The 18,036-nt window shown below is 45.8% G+C and overlaps 1 protein-coding gene and 1 long non-coding RNA gene across 3 annotated transcripts in view; one reads left to right on the forward strand and one right to left on the reverse strand.

Annotated features, from left to right (window-relative positions):
* Nucleotides 1-18,036, forward strand: part of nrxn3a (neurexin 3a) — a 2,272,338-nt gene that overhangs the window by 289,176 nt on the left and 1,965,126 nt on the right. The window lies entirely within an intron of this gene.
* LOC139263483 (uncharacterized) overlaps nucleotides 1-18,036 on the reverse strand; it is an 87,815-nt gene that overhangs the window by 66,354 nt on the left and 3,425 nt on the right. For both annotated transcript variants that reach the window (XR_011593152.1, XR_011593153.1), the window contains exon 2: nucleotides 17,183-17,259. This is a non-coding gene — a long non-coding RNA (uncharacterized lncRNA). The remainder of the gene's footprint in view (nucleotides 1-17,182; nucleotides 17,260-18,036) is intronic.

The raw sequence follows: 18,036 nt of genomic DNA on the forward strand, positions 1-18,036 counted from the left end.
GATCTAGATTTGAATATAGGAGGCATGATTAAGAAGTTTGCAGGTGACACTAAAATTGGCTGTGTGGTTGATAATGAAGAGGAAAGTCATGGGCTGCAGGAGGATATCAATCTACTGGTCAGGTGGGCAGAGCAGTGCCAAATGGAATTTAATTCGGATAAGTGTGAGGTAATGCACTTGGGGAGGGCTAATAAGGAAAGGGTATACACATTAAAAAGTAGGACATTTAGAAGTGTAGATGAACAAAGGGACCTTGGAGTGCTTGTCCACAGATCCCTGAAAGTAGCAGGCCAGGTGGATAAGGTGGTTAAGAAGGCATACGGAATGCTTGCCTTTATTGGCCGAGGCATAGAATACAGAGCAAGGAGATTATGCGTAAATTCTATAATACTCTGATTAGGCCACAGCTGGAATACTGCATGAAGTTCTGGTCGCCATATTATAGGAAGGACGTGATTGCACTGGAGAGGGTGCAGAGGAGATTTACTAGGATGTTGCCTGGAATGGAGAGTCTTAGCTATGAGGACAGATTGGATCGGCTGGGTTTGTTCTCCTTGGAACAGAGGAGGCTGAGAGCAGACCTCATTGAGGTGTATAACATTTTGAGGAGCCTGGACATAGTGGAAAGTTAGGGCCTATTTCCCTTGGTGGACGGGTCAATTACGAGGGAGCATAGTTTTAAAGTGGTTGGTGGAAGGTTTAGAGGGGATTTGAGGGGAAGCTTCTTCACGCAGAGCGTTATGGGGATCTGGAACTCGCTGCCTGGAAGGGTGGTGGATGCAGAAACCCTCAGCACATTTAAAAGGTGCTTGGGTGGGCACTTGAAGTGCCATAACCTGCAGGGTTACGGACCGAGAGCTGGTAATTGAGATTAGACTGGATAACCTCTTGTTGGCTGGCGCAGATACGATGATAAGTACTTCAGGGAATCGAATCCGGCCAGAGTGATGATCTGGACTAGTTTCAATCGCCTGGTTGGGTCAGAGAGGAATTTTCCCAATTTTTTTTCCCCAATTGGCATGGGCTTTTTATCTGTTTTTTTGCCTCTCCCAGGAGATCGCATGGCTCCGGTTGGAGTGGAGTGTAGAATGTTGCAGTGCAGAGGGTGTCGCAGTTGTGTGAGACGGACTGGTTGGGCTGGGTGCTCTTTACCTGTCCGCCATTGTTCATTGTTCATAGGTTTATATGTAACCTTCAGGGCTGCTGACCGAGGGCCGTGTGGCTCTTTGTCGGCCGGCGCGGACACGATGGGCCGAAATGGCCTCCTGTGCTGTAAATTTCTATGTTTATATATGCAAATGTCTCTCAATAACGTGAAATAAAACAGGCTAGTACTTATTCTGTTCTGCATATAGGAACATTAGTGTATATAGGTACTTCTATATATAGGTATAAACAGGTGAATCTAACCTATATAAGCAAGTATATATCCTGTGGATGCTTTTCAATATAACATTGCGAGACTTCCTATATGCAAATTTCTCAATGATGCCTCACGTTTCAACAGTAGTCAGCAAATCATGTTCAATACACATTAGGCCAATAATCAATATTTTCCTCTGTCTTGTTTTTCTTCTCTTATTGTCTATTCTATTCAGCTTATTTGGGAGGCCTTATATTTTTTTCCTACGTTTATTTGGTGGGCCTATGTAGTGAAGAAGTTTCTCCTCATCTCAGTCATAAATGGCTTACCCCTTATCCTAAGACTGTGACCCCTGGTTCTGGACTTCCCCAACATCGGGAACATTCTTCCTGCATCTAACCTGTCCAATCCTGTCAGAATTTTATATGTTTCTATGAGATATCCTCTCATTCTTCTAAATTCCAGTGAATATAAGCCTAGTCGATCCAATCTTTCTTCATATGTCAGTCCTGCCATCCCGGGAATCAGTCTGGTGAACCTTCGCTGCACTCCCTCAATAGCAAGAATGTCCTTGCTCAGGTTAGGAGACCAAAATTGTACACAATATTCTTGATAATGAAATTTGATTTACGCTCCAATGTTCTACTCAAATGACTCCTAAGCTGTAAATATTTTTTGGTGCAGACATTGGCAAGTATGCTTCAGTCATTCTTTGTCTTGTGCTTCAGAGCTGCTAACAGATTTTTGCGACGTGACGTTCAACTGCCAGCTGCCCATTTCTTGCCTGAAGAACAGGGTGAAGGTGGGGGGTGGGAAGAGTATCGGGGAAACACCTCCGCCTCCCCTTGAGCACGCAACGCCCCCCCCTGCTGCACGTTGGAGTGCTCACCACTCGGCCGGATGGGTGCAGCTCCAGCAACCCTCCAGGGGCTGAAATTCAGGGTCTCAGAGGGACCCATTAATGCCCGTTTGTGGTGGCCATTGCTAAAAAATCAAATGGCCGCTGCGCTGGGGTCAGCAGACCGATCCGATCTAAATTCAGGTCGGGGATTTTTCGGCCTGGACCCCATCCCGCCCAAGTAGCTGCACCGCCAAATTAAAATAAAATAAATACTCACCTACCCATTTTCAACTCAACCTGTCGCTCCCCCGCCGCGTTGACTGACAGCGGCGGACAGCCCAAGTGACCCCACCCATTTTCAGCCAGTCAGCCTGGCTTTGTGTCTGAGACTCAAAAAAAATTCAAAGTCCTGAAAATGGATCTACTCACCACACCAGGAGTTTCAGCGATGAGCACCAATTAAAAAAACTCACAGGTGTGCTAGCTCTCTCTGGTACACCTGAATTTCGGCCCCCGGAAGTCCCATACTATTCTGGAGGAAGAAGCTTGCAATGATTGGAGCCTCTGGCGCAGGACTGGATATCCACCCCACCTTCTGCACACAAAATAGTGGCAAACTGGAACGTTTCCGATGCTCCCTTTAGTTTTTCTTTTGGGTGCGTGGTCCCTTTTAAGAGGCTGCGCGGCCTGTTCAAAATAGCGTGCATGCGCGTTTTTTTCCGATGAGCCAGCAGCGCGGGAGCTGCAGAGTGCCGTGCGACTACGCAGCTTAACGGGAACATTGAATTGTCCACACACACCGCCCCCCCCGCCCCCATCACCGCCATCAAACACAGCTGTTGAGGCTAGGCGTCAAATGGAAATTTAAAAACAGTGATTGATATATTTTTGTTCGGTTAAGGACAACAAGGGATATGGAACCAAGGAGGGTCAACGGAATTACGATACAGATCAGCTATGATCTAATTGGAATTGCAAAACAGGCTCGAGGGGCTGAATGGCCCACTCCTGTTCCTCTGTTCCCATGCATCTCCAGTGTACTGTGTCTACAGTATGCATGAGCTACAGGATTCACTGTAGTAATTTCCTCCCCTGCAACCTTTCGCGCCACAAAAGATGAGAGCAGCGATGTACTGAGAACCATATTACCTAATATTCCTCCAATTCACACACCATCCTGATTTGAACATGTATTACATGTAAAAGTGACAGGGACCAGAGTGTAAAATGGAGAGTAACTTACTTTGTGAGCCTTCGTTGTCACTGGCTCAAAATCTTCACCTAACACCACTGTGGGAACACCATCGCCACAGGGACAGCAGCGGTTCAAAGAGTACCACTGTTATAAATGTAACTCTGTCATACTTGCCACCAGAGTGCGCGACTGTTGGAGTCCTAATGGTCACCTGCACACACGTGCAGGGCCAGTATAAAAGGTTGGCTGCCATGTTGTTTAGGCACTCTGGAGTTCTAATAAAAAAGACTAAGGTCACACTAAGTTTAGCTCACAGTACTCAGCCTCGTGGCGTTCTTGTATACATAACAACCACCTTCTCAGGGCAGCAAGGATGGGCAATCAATGGGAGCTTCCTTGCGTCACCCACATCCTGAGAACAGAGTCATTTTTCTTAAAAGAGCTTGTTCTAGTATTATTGCTATGGTGAATAATATGGACCCAGTTTTCAGTCCCTTTAATATAGTAAAAGGTCCCAAAGCTCCTCACAGTGGCGTTATCAGCCAGAATCGACACCGAGCCATATAAGGCAAGCGATCAAAGAGGTAGGCTTCAAGGGCATGTCTTCAAGGAGGTGAGAGAGCTAGAGCGGCAGAGAAGTTTAGGGAGGGAATTCCAGAGCTAGGGCCTGTGGCAGCTGCCAATGGTGGAATGATTAAAATGGGGTAATGCCCCAAGAGCCAGAATTGGAGGAGCGCAGATATCTCAGAGGGTTGTAGGGCCGGGGGAAGTCACAGAGATCGGGGACGAGCGAGGCCGGAGAGAGAGTTGAACACGCGGATGAGAATTTTAAAGTTGAGTTGCTGCTGGACCGGGAGTCAATGTAGGTCAGTGCAAGCTGTAATAGATGAAAATGGCTGTCAGCTTTAATCCAGCATGTGCTGAAGCCAAATATTTATGTCTAACCTTGGCAGCAACATTTAGACTGTAAGCTGATTGGCGCCCAGGAGATGCCGCGGCGTAACAAATGGTGATAGACCGAGCGTTGAGGGAGGATTGAAGCACACATTGTGATTTGCTTGCAAAAAAAAAGGGCTTTGCTGCTATATTTAGCTGTCACAGCTGATGTGTTTTTTTTGCTAGTTCAACTTAACAGCCCCTGAAGGGAATTCAATCGGTGCATCAATTGAAAATTGACAGCTCAAAAAATGATTGATTGATGTTAAGAACATAAAGGCTTGTATTATCTGATGAACCACAAAAGAAAGACTTGCATTTATATAGCACCTTTCATGACCACCGGACATCTCAAAGCGCTTTACAGCCAATGAAGTACTTTGTGTAGTCACTAATATACTGTAGGAAACGCGGCAACTAATTTGCGTACAAGCAAGCTCTCACAAACAGCAATGTGATAATGACCCAGATAATCTGTTTTTTTTTGTTATGTTGATTGAGGGATAAATATTGGCCGGGGCACCGGGGGTAAACTCCCCTGCTCTTCTTCGAAATAGTGCCACGGGATCTTTTACGCCCTCCTGAAAGAGCAGACGGGGTCTCGGTTTAACGTCTCATTCGAAAGACGGCACCTCCGACAGTGCAGCACTCCCTCGGCACTGAGTGCCAGCTTCGATTTTTTTGGGGGGGCTCAAGTCTCTGGAGTGGGACTTGAACGCACAACCTCCTGACCAGAGGTGAGGGTGCAACCCAATCTCATTTCATGTAGGACCCATACCCGTTATTGTAGAGAGAAGGTTGCCATTACATCTTAATGGCCTGGATTTTGCGGTAAGTGGCGAAGTGATGGCGCTTGCCACTGACCTCGAATAAAGCTGCCCACAGAGATCTACCGAGTTCTGTGGTGTGGATTTCACCTTTACCGACGTTCATTTCATCCAGCCATCACCCATAGAGGATCTTCCGTGAAGTCATTAAGCAGACTAAGCAGCCAATCACAGACAGCAAACCAAGAAGTATAAAGCAGGTTTTAGCCTTCCACTTTTTAATACTTTTGAAGAAAGCAAAATGAAGATTGGGATGTCGCATTTATATGTGGGATTAAGGTAGAAGCTGAAATATTTTAAACAAACTCTCCAAAAAAAAAATGTATTATTTTAAAAATCATGGAACTTTTATCATGTAATGTGGGAAATAAGACTCCTAATTTAAAATTTGTTTTTTCAGGGCCGGAGAGGTTGTTCATTAGTTAAGGCCGTTTAAAAAAAAAATCAGTTACACCTCATTAAACAAGGCTCAACTTTTTAAAGGGTTTTTACAGTAACAATAGTGCGTAAAAAGTTGAGGGTCACATCAATTCATTGATTCTGTGCTGATTACATCAGCGAAGACTGCCACAGCACACCCTGTGGAGAAGCAAGGTATCACTGACAGCAACTTCAGGATATCCGCGTTTAACTGAGCATGTGCAGACTCTAGAAGTTGCTGTGATTAATACAGAGTAATGACAGTGAATGCTGACAAATTCGTTGTCATTACTACCGCAAATTCCCGGCCAAGGTGTTGAATTTAAACTTTCTATCATGTAAAAAAAAAATGCCCTCTTCAGCAATGTTCCCTCTAATCTTTTTGCGCGCTCAGTCCCTTTAAATTTGCTGCGTGGCCGCGAAGGCGCCGTATCTCTTCCGGCGGCAGGAGCCGGTGAGTTTGCGATTGGTGCGCGGCCATGCACCTTAGTGGGAGCATTGCCACTCCGTCTTTGTCAGAAGTGAGAGTGGGGAACAAGGGAATCTAAAGCGGGATAATGCATTCTCCTCGAGACCTGCCTAGTCTAGGAGACGTATTGGATTCCCAATAGTTTAGTGGCAGGGTGGAGATTATATCTTCGGATCATGGAATGGTACAACAACAACTATTTGTATTTATATAGCAGCCTTATCATACTAAAATGTCCCAAGGCACTTCACAGGAGTGTCATCAAACAAAATTTGACACCGAGCCACATGAGGAATTAGGGTGGATAACCAAAAGCTTACTCAAAGAGGTAAGTTTTAAGGAGCGCCTTAAAGGATGATAGAGAGGTTTAGGGAGGGAATTCCAAAGCTTAGGGCCTTGGCAGCTGAAGGCACAGCCACCAATGGTGGAGCGACTAAAATCAGAGATGTTCAAGAGGCCAGAATTAGAGGAGTTCAGTCATCGCCGGGTGGGGGGAGTTGAGGGTTGTGGTGCTCGGCGACAGTTGTGGGGCTGAAGGAGATTACAGAGATAGGGAGGGGTGAGGCCATGGAGGGATTTGAAAACAAGAATGAGAATTTTAAAATCCAGGTGTTGCTTAACCAGGAGCCAATGTAGGTCAGCGAGCACAGTGGGTGATGGGTGAGCGGGACTTGGTGCGAGTTAGGACTGGGACAGCAGAGTTATGGATGACAAGTTTACATCGGGTAGAACGTGAGAGGCTGGCCAGGAGTCCGTTGGAATAGTCAAGTCCAGGCACAGCATAGAAGGAGGCCATTTGGCCCATCACGCCTGTGCTGACTTTTTGAAAGAACTGTACAATTAGTCCCACTCTCCTGCTCTTTCCCCATAGCATTGTAATAGTTTACATTCAAGTACTTATCCAATTCGCTTTTGAAAGTTACTATTGAATCAGCTTCCCCCACCCTTTCGGACCGTGCATTCCCTTTCGGACCATGCATTCCGGTTCATTCCAGATCACAACAACTCTTGAGTAATTTTTTGTTTTCTCTTGTCACCTCTGGTTCTTTTGCCTATCGCCTTAAATCTGTGTCCTCTGGTTACTGACCCTTCTGCCATTTTAGTCTCTAATAATCCAGTAAGAAGGGAGGAGAGAGTGTGCAGCCTGCTGGGGATCAGGGTGTGTTTACTGCAGAGCCTAAACTCTAAGAACCTAGCTTAGATTCTGAAAACTGAAAATCAGACACCCTGAATGCTGGGCCCGGACACCCGAATGCTGGGCTCAGACACCCTGAACGCTGGGCCCAGACACCCTGAACGCTGGGCCCCGACACCCTGAATGCTGGGCTCAGAGACCCTTAACGCTGGGCCCAGAGACCCTGAACGCTGGGCCCAGACACCCTGAACGCTGGGCCCGGACACCCGAATGCTGGGCTCAGAGACCCTTAACGCTGGGCCCAGAGACCCTGAACGCTGGGCCCAGAGACCCTGAACGCTGGGCCCCGACACCCTGAACGCTGGGCCCGGACACCCGAACGCTGGGCCCCGACACCCTGAACGCTGGGCCCGGACACCCGAACGCTGGGCCCCGACACCCTGAGCGCTGGGCCCCGACACCCTGAACGCTGGGCCCGGACACCCGAACGCTGGGCCCGGACACCCTGAACGCTGGGCCCCGACACCCTGAACGCTGGGCCCGGACACCCTGAACGCTGGGCCCCGACACCCTGAACGCTGGGCCCTGACACCCTGAACGCTGGGCCCCGACACCCTGAACGCTGGGCCCCGACACCCTGAACGCTGGGCCCAGAGACCCTGAACGCTGGGCCCAGAGACCCTGAACGCTGGGCCCAGAGACCCTGAACGCTGGGCCCAGAGACCCTGAACGCTGGGCCCAGAGACCCTGAATACTGAGCCCAGACAGTGTGCAGGATTTCTTGTGGCTTAATTGTAAGCTGTGCCTCTATTTCCCAGCCTATCAAAATCCACTACCACCTAGCAACATTATCTTTGAGCTACTGGCAGCATTGGGAAGATCATCTTCCTCCATGCTCAACAAATGAGAGTTTTTTGGACCCTAAGTCAAACGATTGAGCATTTTCATATGCTCATCCCTCCTGTGTTGAAACTCTGTAGATTCATTTGTTCAGTAAGTTACGTTGAATCATATGCATGGCAAGACACCACAGTTAAATTGATTCAGATGTATACATGCATGCCCAGGTGTGCAAGCACAGGACTGAAATTATGTTTGTTTTCATTGAATAAATATGCCAATAATATTTGTGTTTGAAGTGCCAGTCTTTTGCGCTACGATGCCTGGGTGAACTTGATAGGTTTTTTTAATTGAATGCATGATAAATCTTGGGTAAATGTTAACATTGCTGCTTGTTAAATCATGAAAGGTTGATGGATATTCATTGACTAGTGTGGCTTTCTATTTTACAAGAGCACCCTATAAAACTTTTTATGTTATGTTTTTTGCAACCAACAGGTTATAGCTACTCAGAGCTTTTTATTTGAACAATCTCCATTTGATTTGTACTCTCAGTTCATGGAATTTTTTCGATCAGTTCTATGTCAATGAATCCTCCTTGATCTCAAAAGGTGCCCCTTAAATCTGCCCGAATGAGCATAAACAGCATATGTTTCTGTATTGGGCAAAACTTTTATGGTTATTCATTGCGATAGGTAATTGACATTCATGATTGGTTCATTGTAAAGAGACTGGACATAAATAAGAACATAAGAAATAGGAGCAGGAGTCAGTCATGTGACTCCTCGAGCCTGCTCCGCCATTCAATAAGATCATGACTGATCTGATCTTGGTCTCAACTCCACTTCACTGCCCGCTCCTCATAACCCTTGACTCCCTTATCATTCAAAAATCTATCAAGCTCCAGCATAAATATATTCAATGACCCAGCCTCCACAGTTCTCTTGGGTAGGGAATTCCACAAATTTACGACCCTCTGAGAGAAGAAATTTCTCCTCATCTCCATTTTAAATGGGCGACTCCTTATTCTGAAACTATGGCCCCGAGTTCTGGATTCCCCCACAAGGACAAACATCTGCTCTGCATCTACCCTGTCAAGCCCCCTCAGAATCTTATACGTTTCAGTAAGATCACCTGTCATTTTTCTAAACTCCAATGAGTTGAGAAGGAATTTCTTCTCCCAGAGGGTTGTGAATCTGTGGAATTCTCTGCCCAAGGAAGCAGTTGAGGCTAGCTCATTGAATGTATTCAAGTCACAGATAGATAGATTTTTAACCAATAAGGGAATTAAGGGTTACGGGGAGCGGGCGGGTAAGTGGAGCTGAGTCCACAGCCAGATCAGCCATGATCTTGTTGAATGGCGGAGCAGGCTCGAGGGGCTAGATGGCCTACTCCTGTTCCTAATTCTTATGTTCTTATGTTCTTATGTTCAACCTGCTTAACCTTTCTTCATAAGACAAACCCCTTAATCTCAGGAATCAATCTCGTGAACCTTCTCTGAACTGCCTCCAATGCAAGTATATCCCTCCTTAAATAAGGAGACCAAAACAGTACTCAGTATTCTAGGTGTTGCCTCACCAATGCGCTGCACAGTTGTAGCAGGACTGCCTTTATACTTCATTCCCCTTTGCAATAAAGGCCAACATTCCATTTGCCTTCCTAATTACTTGCTGTACCTGCATACGAACTGTTATGTATGAAGAAAGAGTCTAACTGGATACCGTAAGCTCAAAGTAAAGTGTGACCTTAGTCTTTTATTGCAGGTCTCCATAGTGCCTCTCCAGCCTGTGAGGCCTCCTTAAGTACCTGTGCTCCCAAGGGATTATGGGATCCCTTGGGACTCCAGGGGATGAGCCCTCTGGTGGCTCTACAGGGTGTATACAAGTTTTCATATATAACACTAACACTCACTGGAGTTTAGAAGGAGGAGAGGGGATCTCATAGAAACATATAAAATTCTGATGGGACTGGACAGGTTAGATGTAGGAAGAATGTTCCCGATGTTGGGGATGTTCAGAACCAGGGGACACAGTCTAAGGATAAGGGGTAAGCCATTTAGGACTGAGATGAGGAGAAACTTCTTCACTCAGAGAGTTGTTAACCTGTGGAATTCCCTACCGCAGAGTTGTTGATGCCAGCTCATTGAATATATTCAAGATGGAGTTAGTTATGGCTAAAGGGATTAAGGGATTATGGAGAGAAAGCAGGAAAAGGGGTACTGAGGTGAATGATCAGTCATGATCTTATTGAATGGTGGTGCAGGCTCGAAGGGCCGAATGGCCTACTCCTGCACCTATTTTCTATGTAGGTCCCCTAGATCCCTCTGTACTGCAGCACTTTGCAATCTCTCTTCATTTATATAATAATTTGCTTTTTTTATTTTTCCTACCAAAATGGATAACCTCACACTTTCCCACATTATACTTCAATGATAGTTCCGCAGGGGATTCAACACAATGGAAGTTATTTAAAATTAATTGGTTTGTGCAGAATGTTCGACTTCTTGTTGATTTAGTGTATTTAACTTTTTGCTTCTTGTGAGTAATGGTAAGAAAGACTTGCATTAGCATAGCGCCTTTCACGACCACCGGACGTCTGAAAGCGCTTTACAGCCAATACTTTTTGGAAGTGTAGTCACTGTTGTAACAATAAGTTTAATATTGATTGAGGGATAGATATTGGCCAGGACACTGGGGAATACTTTCTGCTCTTCGAAATAGTGCCGTGGGATCTTTTACGTCCACCTGAGAGGGACCTCGGTTTAACGCCTCACCTGAAAGACCTCCCTCAGCGCTACACTGGACTTGCGGCCTAGATTATGTAATGAGCTCAGTGGAGTGGGACTGGAACCCATGACCTTGTGTCTCAGAGGTGAGAGTGCTAGCCACTACGTCACGGCCGGTACGCTTTGTAATCCTGTCTATTTGGAGCAGTTTTTCAATGTGCCGAGACTCCTACTGCTCTGCGATTCACCCAGTGGTAAGAAGGACGACTGGCAGTAATGGCGATAAAAGTGCTCATGTACAGCTGTTGATACGTGTTCGGTTTTTCTGTGGACTTTGTTGGTGAGAGATCCATTATCAGTGAGCAATGCGAAAAGCCCACTGCTGGTCTTCATGGGTGGGCTGCCCTGTCTTTTGTTACTTCTAGACTTGACTATTCCATAAGAACATAAGAATTAGGAACAGGAGTAGGCCATCTAGCCCCTCGAGCCTGCTCCGCCATTCAACAAGATCATGGCTGATCTGGCCGTGGACTCAGCTCCACTTACCCGCCCTCTCCCCGTAACCCTTAATTCCCTTATTGGTTAAAAATCTGTCTATCTGTGACTTGAATACATTCAATGAGCTAGCCTCAACTGCTTCCTTGGGCAGAGAATTCCACAGATTCACAACCCTCTGGGAGAAGAAATTCCTTCTCAACACGGTTTTAAATTGGCTCCCCCGTATTTTGAGGCTGTGCCCCCTAGTTCCAACACACACTTGGCCGGCCGCCCACATTCTACCCTACGTTACCTTGTGCTCATCCAAAACCTTTCTGCCCGTGTCCTAACTCGCACCAAGTCCCGCTCACCTATCACGCCTATGCTCGCTGACCTACATTGGCTCCTGGATTTTGACATTTTCGTCCTTGTTTTCAAATCCCTCCATGGCCTCGCTCCCTTCCCTATCTCTGTAATCTCCTCCAGCCCCACAACCCTCCCAGATATCTGCGCTTCTCGAATTCTGGCCTCTTGAGCACCCCGATTTTAATCGCTCCACCATTGGCGGCCGTGCCTTCAGCTATCTGGGCCCGAAGCTCTGGAATTCCTTCCCTAAACCTCTCTGCCTCTCCACCTCTCTCTCCTCCTTTAAGACACTACTTAAAGCAGACCTCTTTGACCAAGCTTTTGGTCATCTGCCCCAACTTCTTCTCATGTGGCTTGGTGTGAAATGTTGTTTTATAACACTGGTGTGAAGCGCCTTGGGATATTTTACTATGATAAAGGCGGCATATAAATTCAGTTTTTTGTTGTTGTGGAACAATTACACATCACACATGAGGAATTGAAAGGGATAAGAACTGAAGGAATAGAAATCATTTTTGTTTTTATTCTGTTGAACAACATCTGCTGTTCTACAGAAAAAGCTGTTGCCATTATGTTGATGGATGTATCACTAGGTATTAGCTGCTGTAATGATCCATTTTACTAGCCATTTCACAGACTCGGGAGGCCCACGCAAGTATGATAGCTGAACCTCTGTTGCTTTTATTTTGGACTGCAGGCATGAAAAAGCACGCGAGTAGGAATGACAGAGTTGAAATAATAACATTCCAACTGTTTGTCAAGATGAATCTCTGTGCTTGAAAGATCGGCACTAAGATTCAAATTGCCTGGTACTACTGCTCTTGAATTGCAAGCTTACTGTGCAAGTGGTGGGAAAATAAATGATTCCATCCTGAGCATTGAATCTAAAGCTCCATCACTCCGTAGCCCTGGTCTCCCAGTGCGGCTGAGGAGAGAACAGTTCGCGGTTGTGTGGTCCCTGCTTCTGTTCCCCAACCCCCTCGAGACTTCTTGATTGATCAGGGGCTACAGGTTCATTCAAATTTAATCTGAAATGGAAAATTATTAACACAGGTGAGGTACTCTATAAACTGGCAGTTTTCAGAGTTATAATTTAAATGAACATTATTCTATTAGATACTGTTTGTTCCCCTCATTTTCAGCTGCGTTATCGTTGGTTCTTTTCTTGTCGAGTGTCACTTTCCCATCTTCATGATCTCTTCGGACTGTGAACCATCCCTGAATAGGTCGGCAGGTAACATTCTATAAGTGACTGATAGCGCCTTTCTCTCACTGTGTGACTGCGCTGAGTAACTTACTTCAGCATATTCTGTGTCAAGAGTTCTGCTGTCTTCTTGAGTCTTGGGCATATAGTAAAATTGCAGTCAATGGGATTCAGTGGGAAAACTCTCTGCTGGCTGGAGTCATACATACCTAGCACAAAGGAAGATAGTTGTACTTATTGAAGGTCAATCATCCCAGCCCCAGGACATTACTGCAGGAGTTCCTCAGGGCAGTGTCCTGGGCCCAACCATCTTCAGCTGCTACATCAATGACCTTTCCTCCATCATAAGGTCAGAAGTGGGGATGTTCACTGATGACTGCACAGTGTTCAGTGCCATTCGCAACTCCTCAGATAATGAAGCAGTCCATGCCTACATGCAGCAAGACCTGGACGACATTCAGGTTTGGGCTGATAAGTGGCAAGTAACATTCACGCCACACAAGTGTCAGACAGTGACCATCTCCAACAAGTGAGAGTCTAACCACTGTCCCATGACATTCAATGGCATTACCATCAACATCCTGGGGGTTATCATTGACCAGAATCTTAACTGGACCAGCCACATAAATACTGTGGCAACAAGAGCAGGCCAGAGGCTGGGTTTTCTGCGGCGAGTGTCTCACCTCCTGACTCCCCAAAGCTTTTCCACCATCTACAACACACATATCAGGATTGTGATGGAATACTCTCCACCTCCCTGGATCAGTGCAGCTCCAACAACACTCAAGAAGCTCAACATCATCCAGGACAAAGCAGCCCGCTTGATTGACATCCCATCCGCCACCTTCAACATTCACTCCCTCCACCACTGACTCACTGTGGCTGAAGTGTGTACTATCTACAAGATGCACTGCAGCAACTTGCCAAGGCTTCTTCGGCAGCACCACACAAACCCGCGATCTCTACCGCATAGAAGGACAAGGGCAGCAGGCGCATGGGAACACCACCACCTCCAAATTACGCACCATCACGACTTAGAAATGTATCGTCGTTCCTTTAAAGCCACTGGAACTCCCTCCCGAACAGCATTGTGGGAGCACCTTCACCACACGGACTGCAGCGGTTCAAGATGGCGGCTCACCACCACCTTCTCAAGGGCAATTAGGGATGGGCAATAAAGGCTGGCCTGGTCAGTGATGCCCACATCCCAGTAATGAATAAAAAAAGTTGAGGAGCATTGCGGTCAGAAATATTGGTGGGAACGGCAGCAAATACCACATTGCAATTTTCAGAAAAAGAAGCTAGCCTGAAAACAGACCATGAATTTGATTTGATTTTTCTTTAGATTTGTTTTTCTTACAAGATTAAATCACCTTGTAAAAAGGGAGATCGGTAGTGGGGAAAATATTAGAATCAATTATTAAATAGTAGCGCATTTGCAAAGCATTGAGGGGATCGGTCCACGTCAGCATGGATTTATGAAAGGGAAATCCTGCTTAACAAATCTTCTGGAATTTTTTGAGGATGTAACTAGTAGAGTGGACAAGGGACAACCAGTGGATATGGTGTACTTGGACTTTCAAAAGGCTTTTGACAAGGTCCCACACAAGAGATTGGTGTGCAAAATTAAAGCACATGGTATTGGGGGTAGTCTACTGACATGGACATGACATGACAGCAGGCGGTTAAGAAAGCAAATGGCATGTTGGCCTTCATAGCGAGGGGATTTGAGTACAGGGGCAGGGAGGTGTTGCTACAGTTGTACAGGGCATTGGTGAGGCCAAACCTGGAGTATTGTGTACAGTTTTGGTCTCCTAACCTGAGGAAGGACATTCTTGCTATTGAGGGAGTGCAGCGAAGGTTCACCAGACTGATTCCCGGGATGGCGGGACTGACATATCAAGAAAGACTGGATCAACTGGGCTCATATTCACTGGAGTTCAGAAGAATGAGAGGGGACCTCATAGAAACGTTTAAAATTCTGATGGGTTTAGAAAGGTTAGATGCAGGAAGAATGTTCCCAATGTTGGGGAAGTCCAGAACCAGGGGTCACAGTCTAAGGATAAGGGGTAAGCCATTTCGGACCGAGATGAGGAGGAACTTCTTCACCCAGAAAGTGGTGAACCGGTGGAATTCTCTACCACAGAAAGTTGTTGAGGCCAATTCACTAAATATATTCAAAAAAGAGTTAGATGTAGTCCTTACTACTAAGGAGATCAAGGGGTATGGTGAGAAAGCAGGAATGGGGTACTGAAGTTGCATGTTCAGCCATGAACTCATTGGATGGCGGTGCAGGCTAGAAGGGCCGAATGGCCTACTCCTGCACCTATTTTCTATGTTTCTATGGATAGAGAACTGGTTGGCAGACAGGAAGCAGAGAGTCGGGATAAACGGGTCCTTTTCAGAATGGCAGGCAGTGAGTAGTGGGATGCCGCAGGGCTCAGTGCTGGGACCCCAGCTATTTACAATATACATTAATGATTTGGATGAGGGAATTGAGTGTAATATCTCCAAGTTTGCAGAAGACACTAAGCTGGGTGGCGGTGTGAGCTGTGAGGAGGACGCTAAAAGGCTGTAGGGTGACTTGGACAGGTTCGGTGAGTGGGCAAACGCGTGGCAGATGCAGTATAATGTGGATAAATGTGAGGTTATCCACTTTGGTGGCAAAAACACGAAGGCAGAATATTATCTGAATGGCGGCAGATTAGGAAAGGGGGAGGTGCAACAAGACCTGGGTGTCATGGTACATCAGTCATTGAAAGTTGGCATGCAGGTACAGCAGGCGGTGAAGAAGGCAAATGGTATGTTGGCCTTCATAGCTAGGAGATTTGAGCATAGGAGCAGGGAGGTCTTACTGCAGTTGTACAGGGCCTTAGTGAGGCCTCACCTGGAATATTGTGTTTAGTTTTGATCTTCTAATCTGAGGAAGGATGTTCTTGCTATTGAGGGAGTGCAGCGAAGGTTCACCAGTCTGATTCCTGGGATGGCAGGACTGACATATGAGGAGAGACTGGATCGACTGGGCCTGTATTCCCTGGAGTTTAGAAGGATGAGAGGGGATCTCGTAGAAACGTATAAGGTTCTGACGGGACTGGACAGGTTAGATGCAGGAAGAATGTTTCCGATGTTGGGAAAGTCCAGAACCAGGGGATATAATCTAAGGATAAGGGGTAAGCCATTTAGGACTGAGATGAGGAGAACCTTCTTCACTCAGAGAGTTGTTAACTGTGGAATTCCCTAATGCAGAGAGTTGTTGATGCCAGTTCATTGGATATATTCAAGAGGGAGTTAGATATGGCCCTTACGGCTAAAGATATCAAGGGGTATGGAGAGAAAGCAGGAAAGGGGTACTGAGGTGAATGATCAGCCATGATCTTATTGAATGGTGGTGCAGGCTCGAAGGACTGAATGGCCTACTCCTGCACCTATTTTCTATGTTTCTATGAGATATGATGAGAATTGTTTTGACTAAATTGTCTGATCATCTTGAGAGGTACAGTATAATAAGTTTTTAGTTTCGATCGGCTAAATGGGCTGGAGAGGAACTTCCCAGATTTTTTTCCCCAAATTGGACTGGGTTTTTTATCTGATTTTTTTTTGCCTCTCCCAGGAGATCACATGGTTTTGGGTAGGGTGGAGTGTATATGTTGTGATATACACGGTATCGCAATTGTGTTCAGACAGGCTCGATGGCTCAGATGGTCTTTACCTGTCCGTCATTTCTCGTATGTTCGTAATTTGAGTGATCCGTGATCTTGTTTTACTGCCAGACATTGTTGGACTATCCTGGTTTGAAATGCGATGCCTTGGCTTCATGTCACTGACACCCCGATGGTACAGTGCAACTCCGTCACAACGAAAATAAAACCCCATTCAATCAAATTGTCAATAATCTCACAGAGACCAAACTGGACAGAACGCATTGAAGCGCTCTTGTTTACTTGTAGTTTTTATTGAACATGAAATTCTTGTTTCATGGTCGAATAGATTGGTAACACTGACACCGAGGAATGAAAAAGCAGCCATAAAAATAACTTGTATTTATATAGCGCCTTTAATGTCGTAAAATGTCCCAAGGCACTTCACAGGAACGTTATAAAACAAAATTTGACATCGAGCTACATAGGGTATTAGGAGAGAGAAACTGAGTTCACGTTTTAAGTTGATGACCTTTCATCAAAATGAGAAGATGTTAATATTGAACAGTTGTTAAATAGGAACAGAGACGGGCAAAGAAGGCTGGGGATGCAAAAGCAAAAAGGGTGGAGGGCAGACGTGATTAAATGACAAAGGGGATTATGATGCGAGGTAATGGGACAAGTACAGAAACAAAAGATGGGACGAGAGGAGCTGTAAATAGCAACAGGAGAATTGTTATCCGCACCTGGTGTCTGGAGAAAATGGGAGCACTGGTTCTATCTCCTTATGTGGCTCGGAGTCACATTCTGTTTTGTGATGCACCTTGGATAAAGACACAAAATAAGTACATTGTTGATTTTGACAAATATGTTACAAACATTTTTCTTCTCCACTTTGTCACCTTAACCACCCCCCCCCCCCAAAAAAAATTATTTCAAAAGGTTCAGTGTGTTTATAGTGCTCTTGCGAATTTAACAAAAATCTAATCTGACACGATTGTTCATATATATAAAATAAATTTAATAAAGATTGCACAGTTCGAAAAAGAAAGCGTATTTATTGAACTTATTCAACTGTATAACTTTTTTAAAATTGGGAAACACAGTCGAAGTCTCGAGGCCCAAAGTGCAAGGTACCATTGAGATTGAAAATAGTATGAGAGAAGACTACATATGTATGTTAAAAGTCTGAGGGGGATTGACAGGGTCAATCCTGGCTGTGGAATCTAAAACTGGGGGTCATAGTCTCAGGATAAGGGGTCGGCCATTTAAGATTGAAAGGGTTGTGAATCTTTGGAATTCTCTACCCCAGAGGGCTATGGATTCTCAGTCGTTGAGTATATTCAAGGCTGAGATCGATAGATTTTTGGACTCCAGGGGAATCAAGGGATATGGGGATAGGGGAGGAAAGTGGAGTTGAGGTCGAAGATCAGCCATGATCTTATTGAATGGCAGAGCAGGCTCGAGAGGCCGTATGGCCTACTCCTGCTCCTAATTAGAAACATAGAAAATAGGTGCAGGAGTAGGCCATTCGGCCCTTCGAACCTGCACCGCCATTCAATGAGTTCATGGCTGAACATGCAACTTCAGTATCCCATTC

This window comes from Pristiophorus japonicus, chromosome 4, assembly GCF_044704955.1.
Source record: "Pristiophorus japonicus isolate sPriJap1 chromosome 4, sPriJap1.hap1, whole genome shotgun sequence".
NCBI classification, from domain to species: domain Eukaryota; kingdom Metazoa; phylum Chordata; class Chondrichthyes; family Pristiophoridae; genus Pristiophorus; species Pristiophorus japonicus.